Genomic DNA, 24257 nt, shown 5'->3' with positions numbered 1-24257 from the left:
CTACCTCACAGAATTGTGGTGAGAATATAATCACATAATTGGATGAAAATACTATATAAACTGGAAAGTGCTATCAAAAGTGGGAGATCATTTTTATTAACAATTCACTGTTTTCACTGCCTCTTGAATCTGTTTTATTCTGATCAACAATTACATCTTCTACATCTTTTAGAGTATGGGGAATCGAGGCATGGGTATGATGTAGAGGATTGGAGTTATTTCACTTTCCACATAGAGGTGGAAGAGGTGGTTGATGGGGGCAGTGGGGGTTAGATACCAGGGATGTGTATGATGGGGCATTTTCTTGGGTCACTGTGATGGTACCTTGGGAAATGATCAGAATCCTTGCAGATGGCCTAAGGCTGGACACACAGGGGAAGCAAACAGTAACTAAGAATTGAGGGGAGGGTCTGAAGCACTACTGCCCTCCTGTCACTGCTGGGAGTAGGTATGACTGGAGGAAAGATTAGGAGAGAAGACTAGGAGAGAAGATTATCCTTAGGGCTCCAAGAATTTTCATGCCTAGCAGCTGTGTAACAGGCACCGGCTCTGATAGTGAAGGGGAGAAAGTACCGCCTGTTGTGAGATCAGTTCTCCAGGGCAGCAGCTGCCTTGTTATCACCAGCAACCTTGGCCCTGGTCAGTATTAACTCTGCTATGAAAGGTATTGAAATACAGCCTCACAGGACTCATAGGCACTTGGAGGCAAGTTTCATCAATCTTTGTATCTTTAATACCATCTAGTAAGGTGCCTTGTACATAGTAGGTGCTTAATAAATGTTGTCCTCTAGCCCCATAAGAATTTTGCTTTTTTTTTTTTTTTGCCACCATGTACTATTTTGGGGAAACAATACTGATTTGGATGCCAGCTGTCTGTGATCTTGGGCAAAACTCTTCATCTATCTTGTCTTCATTTCATCTGTAAAATAAAGTGAATGGCTTAGATGTTCCCTAAGGTCCCTTCCGACTCCAAAAGTTCAGGAGCCTGTGATTCCAAGTCATTTCCATTGCCTCTGGACATGGCAGGTGACACCGCCCCTGCAGCTCCGCTTCTCTCCAGCAGGCTCTGTTCAGAGGAAGAGATCTGAGCATCCCACGGACGGTTATGTGTTCTTCTTCAGCAGTTTGTACTGTCTTCAGAATAGTTGTGGATGAGTAGCCTTTTCTGAGAGGTTATTTTAAAATATATTTTTCTCCTCTGAATCAGTAGGGAAAGAGAGAAGGGAATACAAAGAAGGAAACTGAGCACAACAGAGAGAAGCCAATCAGAAGTGCAACTGAGAGAAGCTGGCCCAGGATTTAAAACTCTCTATGGATAATATAAATGTGGGTAGATAGGAATTGGCCATGTGGTAAAATGAGATGGATAGAAAATGTACTTTTTGAGAAAATTTTATTTTAGTACCAGATGTTGCCAGTGACAATCTTTAGTTAAGAAAGAAGTTATCCTGACCCCAAAATTCTTATCTCTGCCACTTTGGTTTCAAAAAATAAAACCTTATACACATGAAGTAATTATTTTAATTAAGCCTTGATTTTAATTCTATTTCATCTATTGAAGGAAAACGAATAAGCAGCATTTTTCATTGCATTTAAAAATGTAAAATACTTGCATGCTACTAATCTGTAACATTTTACCAGTTCAGATTCCTGTAATGTGTGACCTTATGTGTACCTGTATTGTTTTCAACAGAACAAAGGAAATAATACTTTTGTAAACTGTTTAAGCTTCTGTTGGTAACATTTATTTGGCTAAATAGTTATGGAAAAATCAACATAGTTTCATTTTTCATTTGAAATTTATCAATCAAAGGTAGACTATTATATTCATTAGGGAATTAAGGAGTAATTTGCCTTTTAACTGTGAAGTTAAACATTGTGTAGAAAGTAAATGTGTGATAAAGCGAAATGTATGAGGTGTGAAATACTTTTACCCTGATAATTATCTAGGACCCCAATTGGCCCAAATAGGTGCAATTTTTGATCCTTTGGAATTAGCTAGCCAGACCCAATGCTAAGGTAAATGTAAACTGTTTTAATTAATTAATATCTTTCTACTTTCAAAGATATAATGTATCCATTTGTGTCTGGAATGATATCTCCAAATGAAAATGTAAAGAATATTGGGAATTAATAAACTTTCCATTCAAAGTAAAAGTAAAGACTGCTTTTATCTGGCAAAATTTTAGACAGTGTCTCTTTAAATCGAATGGTTGGCATTGTGCTCTTATTAAATGAACACCTTTGCAGACAGAACTATAAACTGCCCTTATTATGAAGAAGATGAAAAGACATAGACAGCCACAAGTAGCCACAAGAGGGAAAAATGGGAACTTGTTATCAAAACAAAAATGTACATATTTGGCTAAACAGTTAAAGTTTGTTAGAATAAATGGGAGTAGGAATACAGATAACCTAAAGTTATCCATTTTACCTTGAATTTTTTACATTAACTTTGGATTTACATTATTATTCTTGTTGTAACTATTCTGGGAATTTGTAATACTGAACACTAAAAATGATAAAGTTACATTGTAAAGGTTTGACCCTGGAAAAACAGGAAAAACTACTCTTCTGACCCCCCTGCTGAACTCTCCCAACTCTTCCACCCTTGGATTTCATAGTTTAGGCTGATGATGAGGCCCAACTAAGAAGCATAAAGGCCCTATGTCTAATTTCTATATTTGCTGTTTCACACCTTGTCTTGGACAAGGAAGCATAGTAACTTTTGTTGAAAGGAGTCTCCCTTTCAGTCTATTGGGTTGTAATGAATAGAGGTTATGAGTGTGCACTCTCGGGTCATACCTGCCTGGTTCAAATCTCACTTCCGTTAGTTGTGTGAATTTATGCAAGTTACCAAGCCTCAGTTTCTTCATCTGTAAAATAGGAACAATGATAGTATTACTTCACAGTAGTACTATTGTGAGGATTAATGTGTAAAAATATTCAGAACAGTGCCTGACATATAGAAGGCACATAGGTATTACTAACCTAAATAAATATCTGTGGATATTAATGCCAACAAAGTTCTCCATTTTATGCTGACAATGTCAAGAATTGAAATGGAACTGAATGAGTCTTACTTTTTAATTTAATTTCCACTGTCCATTCCCTTCTGGCAGATAGGTCCTCCCCCATCACTCCAAGAATTGAATGCAAACAAGATAGAGCTGACTCAGGAGTTACTGCCTGCCAACCTTCTCATTTAGCTCAGCTCCTTAATTTCCCTGATGTTCCCACTTGTTTGTGTTTGTTCTGCTTTCTGAGTACCCTCTTTTGGAATATGCAGTTTGGCTTCTGGAGCAACTCCTTGACTTTTAGGTCTGTTTTGTGTTAGGATTGACTCTTACGGACCACCTTCTCTTGGCTTGATAATTCAGCCTTTTTCTATGTCTGTAAGAAGTGGAGCCCTACATCCCTTCTGCCCTGGCTACCAACCCACTGCCCACTCCCACTAATCAGGGAACGTGTTCAGCTGCCCACAGCCTCTGGACAGTGTCCCACACGTCCCAGGACCTCAGTAGGAACAAGATGTATGTGTGCTTACATCAGGTTGGGCTATGCTTTAGGCACAACCAACCTAAGAGGGCAGATGGTGTAGGAAAATCAGGCAGGCACATGACTCAAAAGGTGTGGTGGTGGGGAGGGGATTCTATAGATTGTAGAGCACTGGATTTATCAATCCTGAGCAAAATTTTAGAAAAGTACATTATCCACTTTAGTGGTTTGTAAGCACTTGGACGTGAAGCAGTGATCTCTAAAATCCAGCACAGAATCACTGAGAAAAAAATGATGGGAAATCTTGAGAGTAAGGTCAAAAGAACACACTGTATTTGGTGTTCCACAAAACATTTAACAAAGTCTTATGACATCCTTGAGAAATGTGGGCTGCATAACAGTGCAGCTAACTATTAATAGTTAAGTGACTGATTCAAACAGAGTTTTTTTTTTACGGTTTATTATAATGAATGGAATAATTTCAACCAGGATGTGCTTAATAGCCACCACGGGATCTTTCCTTGACATGTCTTGATTAGCAGTTTATCAGTTACTTGTATGTAATACTATCAGAATACTGACTGAGACTTCAGCTGATGAGCAGTGGGAGGGACAAGGAATTCCTTGACAGTTAAAAATGTCTGGATAGGCTAAAGTACAAGACTGTGTCTGATCAATATAGTTTAATAGAAGTAATAGTACAGTTTTCTACTTTTAATCCAAACCATCAACTAAAAAAAGATGAGATAGGGAAAAGGTAAATTAACTACCATCTGTGTGGATATAGATTTTGGCATTTTAGTTGATTAAAAGCTTAATGTGAATAAGAAATGCAATGTGCCTGCCTAAAGGCTAACTCTATCTTAGGTGACATTAGACAAAGTATCTTGGTATTTGGCCAAAAATCTGTTTGTTACTTGGCCTTGGCTTCGGGTCTTAGCTTTCAGAATGGCCACTTCAATATTACTTCCATCATCTTTGAACCTCAGCATGGTTGGCGTTTATATGTTCGTAAAGGTTATTCACATACCTTATCAGTCAACAGTGTCACTGATATGAATGAAGTATTATTATTATAGAATATTCATTTTCAGATACCAGCAAGTATTCTAGATATAACCTGAGTGAAGACTATCTAACTTGTTTGTTGAAATTCCATCAAAGTATAAATGTATAGTAATTATTGGATGAGTAAAATGCTGTAATAATTGCTGATTGTGAAAGATTTTATTTTATGTTCAAAATCTATTAAGACAATTCATTATTAAAGAGGGATGAGGAGAGGTTGATTAATAGGTACAAAAATACACTTAGAAGGAATAGGTACTAGTGTTTCGTAGCACAGTAGCGTGACTATAGTTATCAATAATTTATTGTATATTTCAAAATAGCTAGAAGAGAAGACTTGGAATGTGCTCAACACAAAGAAAAGATAAATGTTTGAGGTGATGGATATCCCGATTACCCTGATTTGATCATTATACATTGTATGCATGTGCCCCATACATATGTACAATTGTTATATACCAATAAATATTTAGTGAAGGGCAAAAAGAAACAATTATTAAGAACTTTCAAGTAGATAAATAAATAGGGAAATAGGTTGACAGTTACTACAGATATACAAAGGGAATGTATAAGCTAGATAACTCAGAACAGTATATCCTTTTTGGCCAATTGTATAAAAATTTAAATAATGCAAGGAAGGAGTAAAGGTTACATCATATCATAACTCTGGTCTTTATAGAAATGTTTAGTGTATCTAATATTTATCACTTAAAAACCTGAATTTAATTCTTATTTAATTCCATTTAGGACCTGAGTCATATTCATTCACTCACCTCAGCTGAAGTTTGACTCTCTATAGTGACTATAGGAGAGTCTAACAGCTGACAGCACTGGGAAATTATTGTTCCTATGCTAAATGGTAAATTTAACATTTAGTTACCATAATTAATATTTTTAATAATAATATTAATAATTAAAACTTTGGGATAATAGATTTTAGGTTTATTTGTGTATCCAGAAGTTTATTGTATGATAGTGACGTTTGTTATCAACCTTGGCTTCAGCCAAAGAGTGATTAATTTTTGGCCCTGTAGCATTTGGCTGAAACGTGTATTCACCGCACCTCTAGTGGGGGCATAATGGGGTATGAAAATATGGGGGAAGGCAAAACTGATTCCAGCTATGGCATTAGTGAAGTTGGAGTGAGGAACAGGCATTTGAGATGGACAGTGAAATACGAGGAGGCTTCTAACAGGCAGAGATGAAGTGATAGACAAGGACGTTTCAAGCCAAAGAGTTCGCTTGAGTCCTTTCTATAAAATTGTATGCACCCAGCCATGGTGTTTGTATTCTCAGATTCCCACCTCCTACTGCTTTAACCAACTCTAAACTCCTGGAATGAGGAATGAAATCCTTACCTTTTAGTTTCAAGTTTGGCTTTAGCTTAAGTTTTCTCAGTTCTCCTGTAAAATACATGTTGTTGTTGTTTTTTAAATGCTTACATAGACCAAAGAAACTATTTCCTAAAGGAACCTTTTGATAACAAGAAAATTGCTGCTGGCATTAATTTGCGTATGATGATTCAGTGTGACATGCTTTATGAGTTAGTTACTTTGGCTAGAGGTTTAAAGATAACACTAATTAGGGCTTGGAATACATTAAATAGAGTTGGAGTGTCATTTTTATCAATCACTTTCACTCTAACCAAACCCTGAAAACTAACAGGACACATTCGCTGTCCCTTATTCAAATATTTTACTTAAAGGTCTCAGATTTGTTCTTTGTAGTATGTTGAACTTGAACTGTTTTCCATTACTTGAAGTGGGATTAAATGCAGGGGGTTGGGGGGGTGCCATGCCTTCTATTTCAGAGCATCACCTTTCTTTGATTAGGCACTGTAGCAGTCAGCTTTTGCTACTTAAGTCTATAGTAACAAACAAACCTAAATCTCAATTTACTCCTTGCTCACGTTACTTTATGTCAGCTCCTGTGTTTGGCTGAGGCTCTGACCCATGTAACTTCTTATTCTCAGACCCAGGCAGGAGGGCCAGCCTCTACTTAAGACATGCCTTTCTCTTGGTGGAGGGAAAGAACAAGCGCACTAGTGGGAAACAGCAATGACTGACTCTTAAAGTTTCCACGCAGAACTCTTGTACTGTCACCTTCACTTGTATTTCATGGGCCGAGGCAAGACTCATGTTTCCAAGCTTTGTGATTACAATTCGACATTTTTTCTGAAAAAGAAGGAAAAACTCATCACTAGATCATAGCCAAGCCCAAAAATGCCTACAGGGGAGCACTATAAGTCACATAGCAGTAAGTAAGGCTGTCTATTCCTCTAGAAGACAGCAAATATTTGGAAACTATTTCAATCGCCCACAAGTATTTAGTGGACTTACCTTTTCCTTTATTTATGTAAATATAATTTTTAGGATTTTCTTCTTTTTTCTCTCCAAGAATTATGTTTTCTAACTATAAGCTAATAATGGCAACCCATAAAGTATGGTCTTTTTAAAAAGAGAGCTGTGTCTGCATTTCAGGAGGAGTTTCCCAGGATCTTACTCTCCTGGGTAGTCAACCCTCTCACAGCTGGTGTTTACATCTGCATCAGGTCACTGCTTGGCATTTACAGGTGAACCCTCTGGTTCTGTGTCCGGAGATGAGAGCAGGAGGGGGAGGGAAGAATCCAGAATTTATTTATTTACAAATATTTCTTGAATACCTACTGTGTGTCTGGCAGTATTGTAGATTCTAAAGACGGAAGAATAAAAGCAAAGCCCTCACTGAGCTTACACTGAACAAGCAATATGATGTCAGGTAGTAACCAGTGCTGTGAAGACAAGTAAAGTAAGGAAAGGCGAGAATGACAAGGTAAAGTGATCAGAGAAGGCCTTTCAGAGGTGACATTTGAGCAGAACCTTCAGTAAAATGAAGGTATGAGCTGGGAGTATCTGGAAGGAAAAGCATTCTCCTGTGTCATGTAATGAACTTGAAGTGGGGATATAATTGGCAGGATTGAGAAACCCTCAGGGAGACCAGTGTGACTTGAGCAGAGTAAGAGACAGAGAGTGTGTGGTAAGAAATAAAACAATCATGTAAGGACTTGCAGAGGCGATAACTTTGGATTTTATTCTAAATGTGATGGAAGCCATGAGTAGTTTGGAGCAGCAAGAGGACACGATCTGATTTGTTTTTAAAAGATCATTCTGGCTGCTGATACAGAGAATAGATTGTAGCAAGGGAGTGGAAGCAGTGAGGAAGGTTCTAGTTCTTACAGCTTTATCCAATAGTAGGATGTTATTCTTAACACCTCTGGCCCCATACATGGTATTTAATGTATATGGATTTAGGAGATTCATATTTGTAAGCCTTGTGATTACAATATGATAACATTTGTCTGAAGAAAGGAAAAAAATCCATTACCAAATTGCATTATTTTAGAGAAAGGAACTAAAATAGGATGCATGTTTGTTAGGGAAAACTTAAAATGAATAGCTAAAAGAGAAAATACATTTAAGGTATGCCTAACACCCCATATTAGAAGGTCAGGGGAAAAGAGTGCCATAGATTAAATCAGTCAGACACTGACTGAAGAACAAAGAAAAAGCCATATTGCAGAGGAAAGGCCTTCTTAAAATAAACCATGTCTGCATGGCCATGGTCCTCTGTTGTACTTGTTTAGGAACTTCATTTTGTCAGTTTCCTCAGGAGGGATGTCCCAGAGGTGTAGCAGGAATTCACAAAAGGCTTGCTGATAAGCCGGAATAAGTTAGGATACTATATTTATAGGACATATAGAACTATTAAAGTAATCCAAACATTCATCTCATCCATTCAGAGTACCAACTCCTCCAGACTGTTAGAGAATTTTTTATATTCCAAAGGCTCTACTTTTCAATGGTTGAGAATGAGATTTTTTATTTATTTTATTTTATTTTTTTGAGATGGAGTCTTGCTCTGTCACCTGGGCTAGAGTGCTGTGGTATCAGCCTAGGTCACAGCAACCTCAAACTCCTGGGCCGAAGTGATTCTCCTGCCTCAGCCTCCTGAGTACCTGGGATTACAGGTGCACACCACCATGTTGAGCTAATTTTTCTATTTTTAGTAGAGACAGGGCCTCACTTTTGCTCAGGCTGGTCTCCAACTCCTGACCTCAAGTGATCCTTCCGCCTCAGCCTCCCAGAGTGCTAGGATTACAGGCCTGAGCCACCGTGCCCAGCCAAGAATGAGATTTTAAAGTTGGATTTTTGCCTAGACTTTAAGCTGGGAGACATTTTTAGGAACAGTTATTTGAAATGAAGTTATAGAAGGCTAAATCCATATTTGTAAACTATCACCTCATATCTCTCATAATCTATGTGAATGTAATTTTTATTTGCATAGGTCTTTGATCCGTATTTATCTCAAGTCTCTGGAAATTCAATGCATATATCATATATAGCCAGTAAAAACATACTTAAAAAAAGGAATTGAGCCTAGGATTCATGTAACATACATATCAATTTTCTAATAAAAGGAATATATGAAGATGGCTTTGATACTAGAGATGAGACACAAATGTGTTACACCCTTTGTGTACAGTATAACTGATGATCATTTACTCATTGTTAATCCATGTGACTCAAAAGAGCTGCTGATACCTTTGATAAGATACTTTATAACTAGTTTACATTGCTTTGAGAACATTTAACCTCCAATTGTTTTAAATTTAAGATTTACTAAAAGGAAAACAAAACACAGAAACAAAAAAAAGATTGACTTAATACTCAAAATTCAGATAAAAAGGAATTTTTTTATATACCTTGGACATGGTCATGGATTCTCTTACTTTAATGAATTTGATGATATTTAAGAGACACATCAGTCTGATCGGCAGTGGAAGGTAAATTAGAATTTGAGTCAGGATACTTGTGCCTCATTTCTGGATCTCTAATTACTGGCTGTGTGACTTTGTGCAAATTAATTAACTTTTCTGAGTCTTAGTTTTTTTCCTCTGTAGAAATGGAGGATACTAAATTACTCTTTGTAGGGTTATTTTAAGGATTGGATGAGATATCATAAATGAAATGCTGGCATAGTGCTTGGTATGTATTATGATTATGGATTATGTATGTGATATAATAAGCATTAGTTGAACCTGAATTCTGTTGGAAATTGCTCTCTGAAATTTATCTTGAAGATAAAATTGCTTTTATCTCTAAGAACATTTGAGAAATTGGTTCACACAAAGATGCCATAGAAAATAAGATGCAATGACGGCAAGATTGAATGTTGACTGTCTTCTAAGAGAATTTGCAATTTAAAAGGTTTGTTTTCCCTTAAAAACCCAAATTATCAGTGATCTTCATTACTGGAATCAGTGGGTGCCAGGTGCATTAAATTCCAGGGTGTTTACTTAACTAGGGTGCTCCCTGCTCTGAGGTGAAGAAGTAGATGCCAGCGGAGGTTTAACCATTAGGCGGCTCCCATGCTGGAATGTACTTCAAGCAGGCACTACAGTCCGCTTCCTTGGCTGCATTTTTGAAAGGTGTATCAGAGCTGAGCATTACTCCTGAGGATGGTCTACTCCTGAAAGGCAGGCCGGGAAAATTACCAGTGAGTGACTGAATGGAAGGACATTGCTGTTCCCTCTTCTCAGAGTCCTGTACAAAAGTCAGCCATTACCTAGGCCACTGTCAAACAGTCCCTCTGAGATATTCCCACACTCTTCGTCTTCCTCTCCAAACTACGCATTTGCTCCAGTCCCCGCCTTTGAGCAGCCGCTTCTGTTTTTTTCTCCCACTTACACAGCCCAGCCCCACAGCCTGTGTGAAGCTTGAAGCTGGAATAGGGCAGAAACTGTTGGGGAAGATGGGGACAACAGTTCCGACATCACCCCTGTTTGCATAATACCTGAGAAAACTACTAGGGTCACCACGCCCTCGAGATGACATTCGCCTGACTTATGCTCTTCTTGAGCCTTAGCTTTTGTTCGTTCACTTTTCTATCAGTTTTTCATGACAAGTTTAAGGGGCTCGAAGTCAATGTCCTCGCATTAGCAACCAAGGGTACAATGCAAGTCAAGGTCAAAGTAAAAACTAAATCTATACCAAAGAGCCTCTAGATGCGATTTGCAGCTTCCAGAGGATCAAGGGTAGATAGTTCCACGAGTAGCGAGCTTGTCTCTGGCTGGTTTCTGCCTATAGTAAAGACCAGCGTTTGTGTCGAGCCGCGCCCTCCTCGCTCGAACTACAACTCCCGGGATGCCCCACGGCCTGGGCGTGCGCACGCGCATGGGAGGCGGAGGAGGAGCCAGCCGCTCAGACAGCGCGGTCGAGTGGGGGAGTCGCTGGCGGGGGACTGGGCAGCTCCCTGGAAGGCCGACGCAGGCTGACGGGCGGGTGCTGGGAACCGAGCCTCTGCTTGCAGCCGGCAGTTCCAGCGGGCCTGTGAAGAGGTTGGCGGCCCGAGTGGGTGCCAGTCAGGTAAGCCCAGCCCTGTGCTTTCCAGGAAGTCCGTCTGCGGGCGCGGGCAGGGAGGCGCACCGGCCATGGTGGTTGAAAAGGGAGAGGTTGCTGCCTCGCAACCGCCCCGCTCCGGTCTCCTTCCCTACGGGCCCCTCTCGGGGAGCAGGAGGATTCTGAGGGATGCTTCGGGGCGAACCGGCCTGGGCAGGGGCCGTGGGGCGCGCTGGGCGTCGCCCACCGGTCGAGGCGCGCAGACCCGGAGCTGCTGATGAATCACTCGGGGGCCCAGCCTGCCCAGGTTCGGGACCGGCCCCTTCCCCTCCCGCGGAGCCGGCGCTTGCTGCGGCCGCGCGAGCTCCCTCCACCCCACGCAGGGGTAGCTGGGGGACGATCATCTTAAAGGGTTTTTTTCCACCAAGACTCTTTCAAAGACTTGTGCTAGTTGAAAGTTGGGGGGAGAAAAAACTTAGGGTGCACCCATTTTGTGATTGAAATCTGACTCCTCTTGCATTCGCCGTTTTGAGCTATCTGCTCTGCCTTAGAATAAATTCCTGGCTCCTAGGCAGCACAGCTGGATCCGGCTGTGAAGTTTGTGTGTTGGTTTGTTTTGAGGACGTGACTGAGTCGTTTATATTTTTGCTTACAGAGGGTGGTGTGTTTCCTCTGCAAGCGTTGCTTGCTTTCTGATTACAAACAGAAATGGGAAACAGCCACAGTTTGTTTCTTTTCAACGTTAAGAATCGCATTTCCAACTTGCCCTTGGCTTCTCTTAAAACCAAAAGTCATCTGGTAATGAACACTGCAGGAAATCTTATCCCAGGAGGTCATACTTCAACAGGAAATTAGCCTGTGGAGATTTAAGTTAGTTATGTGCAGTTCTCTCTTGGTTTGTAGTTATGTGAAGTTCTCTCTTGGTTTGTAACATTTTCATGCAGCTCATGTCTCTTTTTCTGGGAATCCTTCAGATTAATTTTTTGGCAGATTAAATTGATTAATTGGCCTGTCAAAAATATATTAGGCTTAGAAAAATAGCTTTGCCGGGGCTCATTTACTCTTGTTCGTCTCTAAGCACCGTTTTACCCTACACTTTGTAAGAGCCAGCAGTCATCATAGTTAGAATCCCCTAACATATTCCTACAAAAGGAACAAAAAGGAAATTAAAATGTAAGTTCCAATATATTCTAGCTCTTTTAGCTTTCTTGTTTTTGCATATCTCAGATTTTCTAGTTTGCTCATCTTTAAAATGAGGTTGTTGGACCAGATTATCCCAAGATTATTCCAGCCCTAAATATCTCTGATTTTTAAAAATTCATTTATTTATTTTGTTCATTCAGAAAACATTGGCCACATGAATTGTTCCAAGCCCTGTGCTAGGCATGAAGGAACAAAAATGAGTTCTTGAGAATGTTACTGACCTACTGCTCAATTTTCTTTAATCATACGTTTTTATGACTAATTTCTAAGTTTTGTGGTATGCCCATTAGGCCAAATTACTCTGTAATATAACTTCACCTGAAGTTAAATATGTACTGGTCAAATCCCATTACAATTATTGGTTTCATTCTAGTCAAAGATTGTTCAAGTCTCATTTACTGTTGTGTTTAAATAAAACACAGGTTGAATACCACAGGAAGGACCTAAATGGTGGAGGGCAGTGCTTTTTGAACTTTAGCATACATAAGTCACTCAGGTTTGAAGTGAGGACCTAGAATCTTTATGTCTGGTAGGCAGTGCTGGCAGAGACCACACTTTGAATATCAAGAGTGAGGAGAAAATTTTAAAGATGTTTTCAGGTGGTTATAATAACACTTTAAATACTGGTGCTGATAATTGATATTAGATACGTATCGATGGCTTTTCCAACTCTCAATTTTTAAAAAATACTGTAATCCTGTTCACTCTAACAAAAACAATTGCTTTCACAGAAAGTTTTTTTCTCTCCTTCCCTTCTTTCTCTTTGCTGTATCTTCTCAGCGTTTTCTTTCTCTCCTCTTCCACCCTCAGTTGTTTTCATTTGCATTAATTCAATAATGCACTAATTCAACAAGTATGTGCCCCTGTACAAGGGGCACCTGGTGAATTTGTATAAGACAGGTGCTGTCTAGGAGCTTACTCTCTTTGGGATTAGGCATGTGCACTTGTTTATAGTTCACAGCACTTGTAAGAGCCATCTGTACAGAATGAAAACGTGGTAGGTGTTCAGGAAACATCTCCACTTGTAGGGGTGGGGATCAAATGAAGTCAATCCTTTTTTCCATTCACTGGCCATCCCTATTCCCCCAGGCTATATTCTCTATACTATTTGAGTATATGTGAGGTATCTACGTAGAGTACAGTTCAAGTTTGTAAATTTATTTGGAAGCTGAGGTGAGCTGAGTACATGAAAATCAGTTAGAGCTAGGCATAATGGCAGATACCTGTAGTCCTAGCTAAGGCCAGCCTGGGCAACATAGCAAGGCCCTGTCCCAAAAAGAAAAAGAAAATCAGTTAGATCTGAATAATATAGAGAGGGTGAGAGGCTGTGGGAATAAAAACACACCTGAATAGAGACCAGCAGAGGGAGGGAAAAAGATAAAGAGGAAAGAAAACAGAAGGATCCTGTAAGGACTTTTAGTAAGTTTTCTGGTGTCAGTCTGATGTACACTGATATTTAGACTGTGTTATAGCTGGCAAACTATGCTTCATGCTTTTCAGTTGCTCATAAATATGCGTGTGCTTTCTCTTGAATAGTTGAAGAGGGCATTATTCTCTAGGCTGCAAGAGTGGCTCATAAACCTTCCTGGCTGACATTTGATTTACATACCTTCTCAGTTTTATAGATCAGATTCTTTAAAATCACAAATGTAAAATCATATTGAAGGAAAAATGGTACAAAAAATAGAAAATTCTACTGGACCCATAACTGGTTCATTATGTACATATTAAAATTGTAAAGAATCATATTCAATTTCCCATTTATGAAAAATCAAATATATGAACATACATTCTCATATCTGTAGGTTATTTGCAGTAATGAAGGAATAGAGGTATGAATAATCCAGAGTGGCAAATGATTGAAAATACATATGGTATTCAGGAATTTCATTTGAAACAAAATTATTAACCTACATCTTGAAGCAGAGTGCTACTTTGTTTTTTTTATTGAAGTATAGTTAATATTCAATAAAAGTCATATATCTTAAGTATCCAGTTCAAGGATTTCTGACAATTTTATATACTGTAATTTCTATCAAAACAAGATAAAAAACATTTTTTTTAATTACCCTAGAAAGTTCCCTCTCCCACCCTCCTCAAAAGGCAAGTACTTTCTGACTCCATAGATTTCTGACACCGTAGATTTGTTTTGCCTAGTCTTGGACTTAACATAAATAGAATCATACAGTATGTGCTTTTTCTGCCTGGTTTCTTTCATGGAACAATGTTTTTAAGATTGATTTGTGTTGCATGTTTCAGTGGTTTGTCTTTTAAATTGCTGAATAGTATTCCATTGTATGAATATATCCCAATTTGTTTATCTGTTTTTCTCCTGATGGTTATTTTCAGGTTTGGGCTATTATGAACAGGTTGTTACCAGCATTCTTTTATAAGTCTCTTGTAGACATATGTTTTTCATTTCTCTTGATAAATACTTAGGTGTGGAATTACTGAATCATGGAGTATATGTATATTTAATTTGATTTTAAAACTTTATTAAAAACCTAACAGTTCTCCAAAGTGGCTTGTATGTGAGTTCCAGTTGCTCCATATTTTTAGCGTTGCCAGCTTTTTAACAAAATTTTAGTCACACTAGAGGATATACAGTGATACCTCATTATGGTTTTAATTTGCGTTTTCCTGATGATTGAAGATGTTGAATGCTTTAGCATATGCTAATTGGCCATACAATATCTTCTTTTGTGAAAGATTTGTTCAAGACTTCTGCCTATTCTTTAATTGACTCATTCATCTTTTTATTGTTAATAGGAGTTCTTTTTATATTCTGGGTACATGTCATTTGTCAGATGTATGTGTTGGCAATATTTTTTTTACCCAATCTGTCACTTGTCTTATTTTCTCAATGATGTTGTGATGAGCAGACATGCTTAATTTTTATGAAGTCCATTTTATCAATTTTTAAATTTTATGGTTAGTGTTTTTTTGTGTCCTGACCAAGAAATTTTTACCTACACACAAAGATAGTCTGTTTTCTTCTAGAAGCTTTATTGTTCTAGATTTTTCATATAAGCCTATAATCCGTTTCTAATTTGTGTGTTACAGAGGTTTCGGTTCATTTTTTTCCCCATACACATATCTAGTTGTCGCCGCAACACAGGTTAAAAAAACCTTCCTTGCTCCATTAGATTGAATTGGCATCTTAGTTGAAAATCAGCTGAGCTACTTTGTGTTTCAGTTGTGCTTATATTGTCAGTTTCTTAAGAACAGACCCTGAATCTTAAAAAAAACAAAACACTCCAAAAAGTCTTATATAGACTGAGATTAATCCAGAGCTAGTTACTATATATTTCCTGATGGAAGAATGCTAATTGGCAATTTGAATTTTAAATGGCTTTTCTGTGAGTTGAGTTAATGGAGACAAGCTCATTTGTCTCCAGCCCCTAGTTGAACCTTGCTTGTAAACCAGGCAGATGTTGGGGAGAAGGAAGGAGATTCAAGCCCAGAGAGATCACCTAGGACTATAATAGAGCAAGTTATAGGGAGCTTAATATTTTCTGGCTTATTGGCTTGGTCAAAATATTAATAGATGTAAATACATATAACCCATGCATTTTCATTTCCATCTCTGTACTCCATTGTCCATTCCAATCCTTGGTGACACACAATTCTTGAATTTGCCTTAGAAGAATTCTTAAAGAAATGGGTTGGTTATTTTTTCTCCTAGGTTTCATTTACTGATAACACAAAAAATCACAATTTTAAAAGAATGACCCCAGCCTCATTGATACAACTATTTTCATTTTTCCTCATTTCCTTCCAGGCCCTATTCATCCACATACGTATTTTTATATGATTGTAATCATAGTGTACATGTTATTTTTGTTCTAAGATTGAGTCATAACTAGTGAATGCTATCTGCCTTACGTGGATCGCCCTTGTTAGTAAAAACAAACAAGACTGGAGATGGAGAAAAGATGACTAGGGGACTTACCAAAGTGGGGAATCTTGAATCCCAAAGCTTAGCTAAAATAAGCAGAAACAACTTTGATTTCCTTACTCATTTTCTCTCTCTCTCTTCCTCCCTCCCTCCCTGACCTCCTCTCCCCCTCCCCTTTCTTTGTCTCTCTAATACATAATAGCTTTATTGAAATATAATTCACATACCATAAGTTCACCCATTTAAAGTGTACGATTCATTGGATTTCATATATCACAGAGTTGTGCAACCATCACCACCATTTTAGAACATTCTCATCACACCCGAAAAACCCCCTTACCCATTAGCAGTCGCTACCCACTTCCTCCCAACTCCCTCCCTTTCCCTCAGCTATATGCAATCACTAATCGGTTATCTTTATGGGTTTGCCTGTTCTGGACATTTCATATAAGTGGAATCATATGTGATATTTAGTGACTGGCTTCATTTACCCTAGTACTACTCTTAATAAATAGCTTGTTTCCAGAATTACTGTCATACAGTCAAGGTTCCTTCACAGATGTGCACCCTTTCTGACCTGTAAAGATATGCACTCCCTCAGGTATATATGCTCAAGCATCTACACCCACACGCACTAAGGAAGGAACACAAACACACTAAGACACATTTACAAACTAAGATTACTGATACACAGTGATAACCCTCTACAAATAAACAACTTCATATCTGGGCATATCTAAGCACTAACATCACTATAAGTATATACAAGTGAACACAATTCCTAAAGTGTGAGAAAATGGATGAAAGTGTGGCAAGCTGAGAGAAAATGAGGGCTGAGTGAACAAGAGTGAATGAGTGTGATGGCAAGTTGAATTTATTTAAAGTATGTTCTCCCGACGTTTCAAATGACTTCCTAGAGCTTTTAGTTAAGGTGGTTTTTTTTTTTTTTTTACCAGTAGCAATAGTCACATATGTGTATATTATTTGATATGTATATAGACTTATAGGTAAGATTGCTGTCGTTCCTTAACCTATTACATAGCAATTCCTTTGAGCAGGATATTAATAATAATAATTATACACTAGGGGATTTCCATGTGGAAAATTATGACCGACAGAATATTTTGGTTCCCTGGGTTGTGGTGGTATGACTTCAATGAGTCATTGTTAGGGAATATTCCCTTGATATGCATACTAGTAAGGGGAGAGGAGGCCCCTCAAATGTATATATTATTATAAGTCTGGCTTATAATAAGCTGGGACCCTGGGGCAAGCATGGCAAGATTTGATACAACCCCAAGATTTATTTTCACTCATGGTAGGCTAATTAATAATAATTAACTCAAGTTAGTATTCTTAAAGAACTGTATTTTTTTTATTTGTTTTCCTCTTTAATATGCTTACTGGGGTTCTAGACCTGCTGAGAGGAGTGAGGGGAGGCCTAATTTGATTGGGAGATATCAATAAATATTTGATGATTTCAGCGTCCAGGCCTCCCCCCTTTTGTTTTTCTGCTGTTGTCCCGAAGATCCGTAGTTTCTTAGAGAAAAAGCATAGAACCATATGCAGAAATGGACTACGAACGACCTTCCACAGTTTCACCTCTGCAAGGCCCTCCGGCCAAGTGGGCCCTTTGTTATTGGCACACTCTCTACACCTGCCTTTCCTGTGCACTTTTCTTGAGCCCCCATTATTATTCCTTGTCAGGTAATCTCACTTCCTACTCTCCTTAGGCATCTGCCAACATCCCAAGTGATACAGTTCACTCTCCGCCGGAGAATAGCTCTTGGCACTGCATTCAGCCCCTTAGCCTTCCCTCCTGCCTCAGAAGAAACCACACCCTCTTTTCTCCGTTTCTTTTCCCACTGCCGCAACCTCGGTTCTGACCTGCATCTCCTTTGAGTAGGATACCAGGGAAGCCTCTTCCTGAGAGGTGCAAAACGATAGTTCCATGTAGTGAACAGTGTGATATAAGGCTGGAGGCAGAAGAGCGTGGAGGTATTACTTACTTCTTTGGCTGTACCACAGGGTATATGAAGATCACTCCTTTCTCTTTTCTTCTCCTTTCTCTGGCCCCTCTCCCCGCTCCCCATTTTTTGGCCTGTGCTTTGATCTCTTTGCTTGGTATATACTTTTCCTCTTCCCTCTATACTAAATCTATGCTTCCCTGACCACCCACAGTGATCTCTGAACTTCTGTAGCACTAATCGCCAGTATCATTCTTTTGGCAGTTAATTATATATTGCCTTGACTCTTAAAAAAAAATAGCTTTATGTGCATGTTTCATTTTCCCAAATAGAGTGTATTAGGTTCTTAGGTCTCAGGGAACACAAACTCACTTAAGCTAGCTTGCTAGACAGTATGGTGGCAGAGCTGGGAGTTGTAGTAGGTTCCTATTGTAAGGCCACTGAGCTCCCTGAAATGAACTACAGCTGGAGCCCAGAGCAGACACTTGGAAACCCCTGTCCTCCCTCTGTAGCTTGTATGGGCTCTCTTTGGCTTCTTTCTGTGCCTTTGCTCCACTCCAGGACATTAATTTTGATTTTTAAAAATAGTGTGCATTACAATATAATTTATCTTAATTACTGAGTTTTTTGGTGCCCTCTTGAATCTTGAGTCTGAGGCAAGTGCCTCCCTCTAGCCCCAGCCCTGCTCTCCCCTGCAGACTGGCCTTCTCTGCTTTCTCCGTAGCTTCAGCTTAAATGTGACTTTGGCTTGCTATGGTGCTGCCTACAGCTTTGATAGTACCTTATCTTTCAACTTAGGTTTTGTCTTCCAGCTTTCCAGATTCCAGGAGAATTGGATTTGATCTGTCCTCCTTGGGTTAGGGGTGGTGACCCCTATACCAAACAGCTGTGAGAGATGGGGCATTGCTATGTGGTTACTTTGGCTCTATACTTCTTGGGTACTGGGGTAAGTGTGGTCCCACACAAAGCAGTTTGGGGTTGATCAGCCCAAAACATGCTTTTTGTGCTGCCAGAAGTCAGAGGGAAGTGGCCGCGGCTTGTCTTCTTTATATCTACGCTGCATCTAGCAGACTAACAGCTGAAAAGTGTGTGTTTCTCGTATTTAGTGTCTGTTTATTGCTATGACTGCCTGACCATTTGACCATTAGGATAAACTTTTGAGGTATAACAGGCTATTCAGAGCAATATTTTTAATATTTAAAATAAATTACTAAAATTTGTTTTATCATTTGGACATTTTCTAATTTTATAGCAAATTAACTATTTTTTAAACGTATCTTTTTGAAATTTATTTCCCAGTTCAGAAAGAATAGGGGAGTAGAATATTGGTAATCAAAGGGTGACATAATACACTGCAGCTTTACTGACTCTGCCCCCAGCCCAATTAGTTTGTAATATAACCAGGCACTCCCAAAATTGATCTCAAAGCTTACTGAGACCCCCGTTATTATTTTATTGTACATTAATTTGGTGTCTACCATGCTGCAAGTACTAGGTAGGGCCAGTAATGTAAAAATAGGTCCTGCCCTCAAAGTGTTCACCATCTATAGCGAAGATAGATATTTACACATCTGATTGTAATGTGGTGAGATACATGTCCATGGAAGTGTGGGCAAAGTGGTGACTAACTCCTCTCTTCTGTCATTTTCTTTGTGTATAATCATCTCTCACCTTTTTATATTCTCTTCAGTCTTCATCTCTCTCACCCAGTCTCTGCAATTAATTGCTTGTATTTTGTGGATCAGAATACAGTAACATCTCATTTACCTAACATGAACTAACGAAATCTTCCTTAAAAATGAACTTTGAAGATAATGACTTTATCAGCTAATATTTATTCAACACTTGCTCTGTATTAGACACTATTCTAAGTGATGTATATGTGCTAATTTATTTAACAAATTAATATATCAATCCCATGAGAAAGATACTCTTATTATTCTCATTTTATAGATGAGAAAACTGAGGGAAATATCTTGCCCAAGGTTATAAAACTAGCAGAAATTGAAAAATTTTTAAAGCTATTTCAGATGTCACTTTTTTGTAAGATGTATTATAATAAAATTTCTCCTGGTCTTCTTAAATGGAGTCCTCTGTATTTAATTTACGCAAGATGATTTAGGGAATATAGAATTTAGAATTCGTTTTTTGCATCATTTATTATATTGTGCTATTGAATTGCCTTCTGAGATTACTGCAGTTTATAGGCTCTTGGTAACTGCATTAAATTGTTCCACACTTTGTAGTTTTTCCTTCTCTTTTACCTCCAGCTGTGGCTTCTCCTGTCAGTTACTATCACTTAATTTACTTCTGTTAACGTATAGTGTGTAGTATCATAAAACTAAAAATGTGGTAAAAATTAAATATTTTATAGAAGCAGTGTGATATTGTATAAAAAGTATGGATTTTAGGGTCAGGTTCAAATCTTACATTCACTGTTGAGAAGTAAATATCCTTGGGCAGGCTTGGCCTCTCTGAGCCTCCGTTTCTTCATCTGTAAAGTGGGGATAGAAATAATTTACAGGGTTATTATGAAGAGATATATATGATAAAGTGCCTGCCATATAACAGGGATGCAAAAAAAAATTGATTCCTTTCTTTTTCTCTTCATCGTATTGGGCTATGGTACATGGTCCCTTTGTTAATCTGAGAGTGACTCAGATACAAATGAAAGAAACGTTTTCCTATGATGTAATTAAGGTATAGCCAGTTTTATTCTATCACTTAAAAAAATTTACAGTTGTCATTGTGTTAATTTTGGAAATATCTTGAAATCTAGTTTTGGATCCTTATACTAAGCTCTCAGCAATTTCCTCTCCTTCCCTACATTAAATTATTTTTGCCTTCTGTTTTGGCTCCCTTGATTTCCCTCATTTGCTATTAAAGGAAATAATGTCCTTTAGCCTCTTTTGAAAGAACCTATGCCAAAGCAGACCTACCCTGGGAATAGTGAACCAAGCTTCTTGGCCAATAGCAATGATTTCTAAGACTTCCTTCTTTCATCAGTTCTGCTTTCTTCAACTATCACTAGTCTTAAGTATTAATTTGTTATTCTTTCTGCCTCCACCCCCTCCCATTTCTCCTTTCTCAGAAACTGTCCCCACTAGCTGTATGGTTCTTATTACTTTAGTGGTTTTATATGGTTTGGTTTTTAATTGTATGCATATTATATTTTTCAAAATCTATATTTTAGTAGTTTTTATCATTTATGGTGAACTCTCCTATCTTAGTATCACGAGACATTTCCACTTCTGTGCCAGAATTTTTTTTTGTGCCTTCTGTCTTGAAACCTCCAATAAAAACCTGTGAATACCCCTACCTTATTGGATTGGATGCTTTTCCACATGTGAATACTCTAGCTTAAGTCACCAGGTTACTTTAAAAAGAAAATTATTTTATCAGGGCATAATTTACATACAGTACCATAAAATTCATCCGTTTTAAGCGTACAGTTTTTTGTTTGTTTTGAAACAGAGTCTCACTCTGTCATCCTGACTAGAGTGCAGTGGCATCATCATAGCTCACTGCAACCTCCAACTCCTGGACTCCAGCCATCCTCCTGCCTCAGCCTCCTGAGTAGCTGGGACTACAGGCGTGCACCACCACACCCGGCTAATTTTTTCTATTTTTAGTAGAGATGGGATCTTGCTCTTGCTCAGAGCTGGTCTTAAACTCCTGATCTCAAGTGATTCTCCTGCCTTGGCCTCTCAGAGTGCTAGGATTACAGGCGTGAGCCACTGCGCCCTGCCAAGTGTACACTTTAATGATACCAAATTATTTTTCCTAGCAAACACTTTTCATTGCTGTCTTTGGTCCATAAGAGGATAGCCATCTTGCGCCTTTTCCCGTTGTGTTCCCCAAATCATTTATGGTGGGTTGTGTGGATGTTGCTGGTAGCTGCCATGTGGTTACTTACAAGTGCCCCATCTGTGGGCTATTGTTTCAGCTGTTCATTCTGGATATCACAGTACCTCGTTAAGCAAAGAGATTTTTCTATAGCTGGGATCCAGGGTCAAGGTATCGGGGCAGTGACATTTTCTTGAAGAATTGGCTCCCTTTTGCCCTGCTCTTGACTGAGGGAGCTCTTATTTTCTCAGGTATATACTTTTATTCCACCTGATAAGAGTTATATCCTGACTCCAGGGGTTACCAAATCTCTTGAACTAGTACTATATTCCATCCCCCTCCCCGACATGAGGCATCAAGATACATCATGCAAATTATAGGTTTGTGCCTCCTCAAACACTTATTGTAACCACTTCTCCTTATTAATTTGAAAATTAATTGAATTGTGATAACAAAGCTTGGTATGCCCCCAGGCCCCTGAAATTGATTAGAGTAGTACCAGTGGTATACCTAAAGGTCACAAGTGTGCTGTGTCTCTGAAGGTGTGTGTAAAGTGCCTTCGCCATATGGGAGTGAGGCATGGTCAGTTGAGGAGCATGTGTTTGTACCAGCTGGGGCACCAGACACATGCATCAGTGGCAGTAATGGGGCTGGTGCACCCTGAGCATTGTTGACCTTCAGGGGAGAAAAGAGACTAGGAAAGGTGCTGGAGAAGACAGACTTGAGCTAGTCTTTGAATTATGCAGAGTTTGGATAGGATAGAGAAGTGAAATTTGGGAAGGAGGTAGGGAGTATTATTGAAGTGCATACTGTGTGGGAAACAAATGAGGCAGCGAGATGGAGGTGAACTGGGGGTATTTGAGGCCCTGAGGAAGCCAGCCTGATTAGAGCAGGGGAGTCTTAGTGCAAGGAGGAAAGGGGGAGTTTTATCAAAATCACCTGAGAATCTGTCAAAAATATAAACACCTAACGAGAAAAAGCACTTTCTAAGCAACAGAGTGAAATGTTAAGAGCAATATATTAGAGGTGACTATAAGCAAGATGTGTTAGAGCAGGAGAACAGGAGCCTGGAGTCAGACAGGCAAGGAGTTTGCTTGCCTAGAGCCTGGAAGAGATGGCTTTGTAAAGCAGTGTTTTTATTTTCCTCTCTTTATGGGGTTCCAGAAATTTCCCTAAGTCCTGGAACCTTTCCTAGAAGGGAGCAGGGTCCAGAGACACAGGGCTTTGAAGGCCTGCACAGAACTTTAGAAAAATTGTTTCTCCTTATGTTTCCATAGGGAAAAGGTCTTGAGAAAAAACACCCAAAAACTGGCCTCAATCCCAGTTTCAGCGTTTCAATTAAATAGGGTTTTTGGTCCCAAGCTGTGGAACTTGGGAGAATATATAATTATATATCTCTTAAAACAAGTTTTGCTATTGGTTTCCTAGATTGTTAGTTTCTTAAAAAATTAATGTTCTGAAATTATTTAATAGAATTGTTTGATGGGTGGAGGTTCTTATTGTTTTGTTTTTTCACCAAAGCACTTTTTGCTATTACTTGAATGTGGCATGCATAATTCAAAAGTCAGAGACAATATTTATTATTTTTTTCATATATAGCATCAAAATGCAACAAACAATTGAATTTGCCTTTAAATTAAAAATAAAACTTAAGCCCAGGCATGGCAGCTCACTCCTGTAATCCTCCTAGCACTTTGGGAGGCTGAGGCAGGAGGATTGCTTGAGGCCAAGAGTTTAAGACCAGACTGGGCAACACAGCAAGACCCTGTCTCTAAAAAAAAAAAAAAAAAAAAAATTAAAAATTAGCTGGATGTGATGGTGTGTGCCTGTAGTCCCAGCTACTGTTGAGGCTGAGATGAGAAGATCCCTTTAAGCCCAGGAGTTTGAGGTTACGGTGAGCTATGATGAGCCACTGCACTCTGTCTCAGGCAACAGAGCGAGACCCTGTCTCAAAAATAAAATAAAATAAAATAAATGCACATAGTACCACTGAATATATGGCAAATACTGAGTGAACACTCTCTATATCTTCAGCTATCCAGTTTGTCTCTGGTTCTTGTAGATTCTTCCAGAGTTATTCTCAAGAACTTATTTTTAAAAGTTGATTTTTTTAAGCTCAGAGGAATGGATATAGTGTATGACCATAAAAGAAACAATTATTAAAAAAAATAATAAAATAAAAGTTGATTGTTCAGATTTGGAAGGACCTTAAGGGTCTTTTGTTAACCATTAGAGTTTCTTGAGGTACTGGAAAAAGGTTGGCCAAATGTGAGGAATGGACATGAATGAATAATGGAGTGAGGCGACCCCTCTAAACTCCTTAGAATTACACCTTCTGAAATTAAAGCCTTTATGAAACCTGTTTCCCAAAGAAAGGCCTCTTTCGTAAATTCCATATCC

General features: G+C 38.7%; 1 protein-coding gene across 1 annotated transcript in view; it reads left to right on the top strand.

Moving 5' to 3' along the window:
* Positions 1-10848: 10848 nt before the first annotated feature.
* Positions 10849-24257, top strand: part of TMOD3 (tropomodulin 3) — a 70243-nt gene continuing 56834 nt past the window's right edge. The window contains exon 1 of the mRNA XM_069459770.1: positions 10849-10970. The gene's annotated coding sequence lies outside the window, so the exon portion shown is untranslated. The remainder of the gene's footprint in view (positions 10971-24257) is intronic.

The sequence above is a fragment of the Eulemur rufifrons genome, chromosome 2, assembly GCF_041146395.1.
Source record: "Eulemur rufifrons isolate Redbay chromosome 2, OSU_ERuf_1, whole genome shotgun sequence".
Lineage (NCBI taxonomy): Eukaryota > Metazoa > Chordata > Mammalia > Primates > Lemuridae > Eulemur > Eulemur rufifrons.
The sequence above is the reverse complement of the archived record's forward strand: the minus strand, read 5'-3'. Positions and strand labels throughout refer to the sequence as shown.